The following is a 6,946-nucleotide window of genomic DNA, read 5'->3' as shown; positions in this document are numbered from 1 at the left end:
CTTCAAGGAGTAGAGAATCCTCCAGCAACTGACCCGTGCCCCATGCTGCAGAGGAAGGTGAAAAACCTCCAGGGCCTCTTCCAATCTGCCCTGGAGGAAAATTCCTTCCTGACCCCAAATATGGCTATCAGCTAAACCCTGAGCATATGGGCAAGATTCACCAGCCAGATACTGAGGAAAGAATCCTGAAATCCTTACTTAGGGTCCTTACTTTAAGGGAAATCCTTCACAGGGAGAGGAAACTCTACAAGTTGAGGAAACTCAGATGGTGATTCTCCCATACAAAAGAAGTTTGCGGCTCCACTCCCATTAACCAATGGATCCTCCATGACCTAGGTAGATCCCTGGGTTAAGCTGGAGCCTCCTAAATGGATTGCCCTTGATTTACTCCGTCACTCAGTCTCACTGGTTTCCAATGGCCCCAGAGTTGTGCTTCCAGGGACTACTTTTGTTATGGTTCCTCCCAGATCCCCCCTAAAGGGTTTGACTTTACAGCTGTAGAGTGAAACAGAGTATTTCTACCAGTTTACACATAATGTAGCAGTGCTACAACCTGAAAAGACTCATTCTAGAAGTGAAAATAAAACTATTTTAGCGTATCCCTGAGCTTAACATTTTTTAAGGAAGCGGGAATTCCGCAAGATGTATGAAAAGAAAAAAACAATTAAATCTAAAAATTCAGGGTTTTTCCCCTCCAGGGAACTGTAAAGCCAGAAATCAAGACTGCTCTAGACAGGGTTTATTCTGCTGCTCCCCTTCCACTAAGAAAAGCTAGAGGCAAGAACTTCTGCCCAATCACTCCTCAAGAGTTGTGTTCTCAGAACTCCACAAGCCCCAGCCAATCCTGTCAGTATCTATCCTAGGAGCAATGGCTATCTCAGTGGAAAGCCACTAATCACCTGGGTAGCTTGATGTTTGATTTTGCATATTTGAATATTTTAGAAAAAGACCTAGAGGTGATTTATTTTTTTAAAGATAGTCCTGAAATAAATTTAGCAAAGGTAATCACTTTTTGCATTTCTATCCCTAGATTGTGTTTTGAACTTTTAAATGATTAGAGTCAGAAGAGGGAATGAAGGCTGTCCAATTGTTTAATCTTCATAACTATAAAAATATTTCAAATAATTAGAACTGGTGGCAATTATACTGTGGTTAAAACTGGTCTGCAGTTCATCAACAACCCTTATTTATTTAACCAAGCAAAATCCATTTTACAGTGGCACTGCTGTCAATAATAAATCATACTTCTTCATTGTATGCAAAGGACTCCTGTGATGTTGCTTGTTATAGTGGGAATAATGCTGTTCATAGAATATAGTCAGTGACGCTTTCTGTGAGTAGAAATTAACTCCGATGAACAAGAAGCCCAAAAGTCGTTTAAATACATACCATCATTACATTTTCTGTTTCCCACGCAACATGCCTTTTCCTGAACAAGAAATCAGAATGAAAAAAGCCTTCCCTCCTAATTGTTTGCTGTAATCTTTTTTTCATTTCTCATGCAAACTGATTGACACTAAGCAAAAACCAGATTTAGTTTCTTTATTTTAAAAAACAGAGGTACTGTACATTAATAAAAATTGCAGGCAATCCAGGGAGGGGTTTTTAAGGCTTTCCAGATAGAATGATTTCAAGTCTCAGCCAAACTTCATGGGCCAGTCTGGCTTTCTTGGTTTCTCCACTGTTCCAAACAGGCACAAATTAATGTTGCTTTTGCTGCAATTTTTTTACCCCATTTTCTTGTCAATTGTGAGACCCTGCAGAACTCCCAAACACTGCACAAATACTTCTAGTAGGTGTAGAAGTAATCTGAGCCCTGAATGGTGTGTAAATGCTGTAATTCAGCAATCCATGACTGTTGAGTCCAAGCCAGGATTTAGGGAGACTGTCTGGTGAAAGTAAGTAGCACAGGCTTTGTGTTGTATTGTTCCAGTTCAGCAGAGCACTTAAGCACATGTTTAACTTTAACCACATGAGTGGCCCCATTGGAGTCAATATTTTCCTTGGTCAGAGACTAAATCTGGAAACTAGGGAGCTAGTGAGAAATGAAAGGCCTACTGGGTCCAGCAGCCTCAATGATGAATCCCCTTTGTATACATTACAATGGAGTCCACAGTAGTCTTCCACAGTAGTCATTGGTGGATCAGAGGGGATCATTGCTAAAACACAGTGTTTCCTAACTCCAAAGCTTCGTACTGAAATACTTCATTGTGCCACCAAGCACAGAGCATCTGCAATGTTAACTTTAGGTTATTAGGGGCCTGGATAGAGCCATAAGAATTGCACCCATAGCTCCCCTCCTAGCTTCTTTTCCTGTCTGTGGGATAGGGTTAGCCATAATTTGGTCCCAATTTCACCAGGACTTTCATGAAAAGCATAAGCTTAGGGGGGATGGGACTAAACTAGAGTGTACAATGGGAGTGAACTAGTGTTTTACAATATCAAAAGAGCACTTCAGACTGCTGGAAGGGAGCTGGATTCTGAACTAGCTTTACAGAGAAAGTAGAAGTGGAAAGAATCAACTAGGGGAGCACAGGAGAGAGGTGTTAAAGCTGAGGGTTACAGACTGTATGAATGAAAGAAGGTAGTCTTGTAACCTTAGCTTTGAAAAAGAGACTATGAATATATTTTTGATTTCACTGGGAAGGTGATTTTCTTATCAGAGTCATGGGTTAGATGACCTGTTTGGTATTTTCCATCTCTAATGCCTGACTTTGTGATCATATTATGTTCTGATCGTTATCTGAGCCAAAGCACAGCTGTGCTCAGCTTTCAAATTCGGTTTCCAGTTAACGGAGATGTTCTGTTCAATATAGCTTTAATTTAATAAAGCAAGCAAGATGGCATTTCCCACTCTGAACTTATGCAATTAAGCATCTTTAATCCAACTGACAAGAGGACTAGTGTGCTGTCTTGCCAACTGAAGTATACTTTGGTCCACGTCTAACAATACTTCAGTGTAGCACCTTCTGCTATGGAATGGTATCTTAGAGAGGAAGGATTCATTTTATGATTAAGGCACTGTACTGGGACTCAGGCAATCTGGTTTTAATTCAAGTCTCTGCCACAGACTCCCTGTGTTACCTAGGGCAAATCACGTAAACTCTCTGTCTCTCAGTTCTCCAACTGTAAAATCAGGATAATAATGCTTCCTTTCTACCACCCCTTGTGTGTCTTGTCTATTTAGACTAAGTTCTTCAGTGCAGAATATTGTATCTCTGTATATAATAAATAATACATTTCTGTTTTATATAATATGTCTGTACAGTACCTAGCACATCCAACTTTGGATGGGCTATCACCAGCAGGAGAGTGAATTTGTGTGGGGGGGTGGAGGGTGAGAAAACCTGGATTTGTGCTGGAAATGGCCCAACTTGATGATCACTTTAGATAAGCTATTACCAGCAGGACAGTGGGGTGGGAGGAGGTATTGTTTCATATTCTCTGTGTGTATATAAAGTCTGCTGCAGTTACCACGGTATGCATCCGATGAAGTGAGCTGTAGCTCACGAAAGCTCATGCTCAAATAAATTGGTTAGTCTCTAAGGTGCCACAAGTACTCCTTTTCTTTTTGCGAATACAGACTAACACGGCTGTTACTCTGAATACTGTAATACAAGTAATTAAGAATTTAGAATATAAGAATGATGCAGTTAATAATGCAAGAGAAAAGCCTGGATTAAATAAAGATTTTTCATAACTTGAGCTGATAGTAAAAAGCTATGAAAAACCAGTGATTTTTTTTTCGGGGTGGGGGGATCACACAAATTTTTGGAATTTCATTTTGAGAGATTTTGCACTCCTTTTCCAATTTTGCATTTCTGCAAAATTTAGGAAAGTGACTGGTCTTCAGAGAGGCAACTTGTAAAAATTCTCCTTTTGCTTTTTAAACTTTGAATCCACCTTTTGCTCAGAATTGGTCCATGTTCAATAGGAAATTGATTCCTTTTAACTGGAAAAGGATCCCATTACTGAGAGGAAAAATCACAAATCATGAATGTTTTTTGGAAAAATAGCCCATTTTCATATTGGTAATGAAATGTGGAAAAGTCAAAATTTATTTTAGCTTTTTCTCTTGAATATTTTTCCATCACTAGTAGTGATGAGTGCTCTTTTGCTTGATGTCCACAGTATTATCTATATACCATGTTATTCAGAACAACTCTGCACTACTGCTACAAAAACTCATTGCACTGTTTACTAACCAAGATACAAAATTGTGATTTTTTTTAACCAATCTTTCATTTTTGTAGACCTTTTTACTGTCCCACTGTAGTCACGCAGAACCCTGCGGTGGTATCAAAACTTTCTACAAAGTCCAATTGCTTCTAATTTGATGGAAACTGCTATTAGGTTGTGGCATTCAGAAATGAGCTACAAGCTGTAGCTCACAGCTCTGTCTATCTCAAACAGCTGAATGACCTGTTCCAGTTCTGTTTCATATTATTCAAATTTAGAGAAATAATCACTCACAGATTAATAGAAATGCTATGTGAGACACAAGAAGATATTTCCACTAAAAGTTATGTCATCGTTCTAACACCCATGATAGAAACATTTCCTGATTTCATGGCTACTGCACAGCAGTGCCATTCCAATCCACCAGTTGGCACAGCAGATCTACAGAGAATACTTTAAAATGTCTCTGTTAACATTCTGTTTTATTGTTTTTATTTCAGACTGGGAAAATATGGCTTTGACATTAGAACAAGGGGTATGACTTTCATAATTATTTGTAGCATTCATATATTTTTAAGAATGAAAATCACACACAGAGTGCAATTTATACTGACACACAGGAGAGGCTTCTGATCTAATGGTCCATACTCAGAAATCGGTGGCAGGAAGTTCCAAGTTCAAGCCTTATGTCTGTCAGTGATTTACTGGGTGGCATTGGGCAAATAACTTAACCTCTCAATGTCTCAGTTTCCCAGACTGTACACTGAGGATGCTAATACTCATTCTATTACCTCACAGGGGTTTTGTGAGGATTAATTAATTGTGAGAAGTTAATCAATACTTTCAAGATATTAATTGCTAAGTAATATTTTTAAATAGTATCCTTTATACAAAGTATCACAAAAGCTTTACAATGAGAGGTAGACTAGAGAGAGAATATTTTAAGGCCCAGTTTCACAAACATTTATCCATGTGAGAAACTAGAATGTGTTTACAGGATCAGGGCCTATACTTGGCTACAGCAACAAACAGATGCAGGTAGAGAAGGGGGGAAAGGATGTGTAAAAATGGAATAGAGCAAAAGGAGAAAACTGAAATTTAAAGGTAGGAAGGAGGCTAATAAGTATTCTTGAGGTATGTCTACACTGCAATTAGACCCCCTGCTGGCCAGTGCCAGCTAACTTTGGCTTTTGGGGCTAAGGCTAAGGGGCTGTTTTACTGCTGTATAAGCTCAGGCTGCAGCCCAAAAGCTGGGACACTCCCACCTTGTAGGATTCTGGCATCTGGGCTCCTTAACTATGGAGCTGACAAGCCCAAATGTCTACACCACAATTAAACAGTCCCTTAACCTGAGCCCCGCAAGCCTGAGTCAGCTGGCATGGGGCAGCCCCAGGTTTTTAATTGCAAGTGTAGACATACCCTTGATGACCTGTTACAGTGAGGAGAAAATGGAAGGATACAATAACTGGTGAAGGTAAAGTAACGGTAAGCAGAGTTTAGAGTAAATTACAGCAATTGGAAGAAGGAGAAAGAGTTTTAAAGTTTTGGTACAGTATAAATAAAAGAGTAATTGCACACTTTGGGGGTATCACAGGTAGGAAAAGAGAAGAAGCTAAAACTGGAGGAGCAGAGAGTGAATACATAAAAAAGGTCAGAGGAGTAAAGTAATTCTATGTCATGTTATTTTACACAGACTATATAGAAAAAGTTCATGGGCTAAAGTCATCCATAGTATAATTCTACTGAAGTAAATGGAATTAGACAAGGGATACATTTGAACTGTGTTGTTTATTATTTTAAGGTTAACTTGAAAAACTTGGGGGACTAATAAAGAACTAGTTATGACCCCATTAAAATAGTAATAAAAACTAAAAGCAGACTGCTGCCCAGTACTGCCTCACTAATGTCTACTTATTGTACTTTCCCATCTAATTTATATGTTGCAGTTCTCTAAGATATTCTGCTGTGAATTAGGCCAAAAAATGTACTGTGCAGTCTCAGAATGCCCCTCTGTTGAATCTGTATAAACCTGATCAATGCACAAGCTGTCCAGTTGGCAAATAAGATAATCATCCTACAGGCAATTTAAATGCTCTTGTTAAAGAAGATTTTATTCATCAGTGTTTAATAAGTAATGAATATGAAAAGGTTGAAGTATGGTTTCTACCCGTACCACTTCCTGCTGCGATTTTGTCAATCTGCATAAGCTAAACTGGGTTGATCCCAATCAGTTCTTGGATGGGTGCCCAAGGAACTTCTAGATGCTGTAAGAAGTGGTGGTTGTTCAGTAGGTGCCACTCTTTCTCCTGAATTAATATTGAGGCAATGCCCAATAAGAGGATGAACTGTACAGCAGAAGAGATGCTGGGTCTGGTTTTTCATTGCCGTGCATCTTTACACCTTGGCATCATGGGTGTAGAACAGTACTGAGTCAGAATGGTAGTGTTTCACATCCATTTTGCACATATGACTACATAAAAGTGCAAGGCAGTGGTCAATCAGGCTCACTGTACATTGAATGAGATGTACAACTACCTTCCTGACCCCTTGTAGTCACTTTTTTTGGTAGTAGGAAAACTCTTCTTCTGTGTTTTAGGAATTGCTTCTAGTAAGATATTAGGTTTACAAACCAAACCCTTTTAAAATAAACACAGATAATCCTATTTGGACTCAAGAAATATCTCGGGCCAACTTTTTCAGAGGCTTGCAAGATAATACATAATATGTATTATGAAATTACTAAAAACCAATGTTACTTGAAAAGCAC

The sequence above is a fragment of the Lepidochelys kempii genome, chromosome 27 (assembly GCF_965140285.1).
Source record: "Lepidochelys kempii isolate rLepKem1 chromosome 27, rLepKem1.hap1, whole genome shotgun sequence".
NCBI lineage: Eukaryota > Metazoa > Chordata > Testudines > Cheloniidae > Lepidochelys > Lepidochelys kempii.
Note: the sequence above shows the minus strand (reverse complement) of the source record.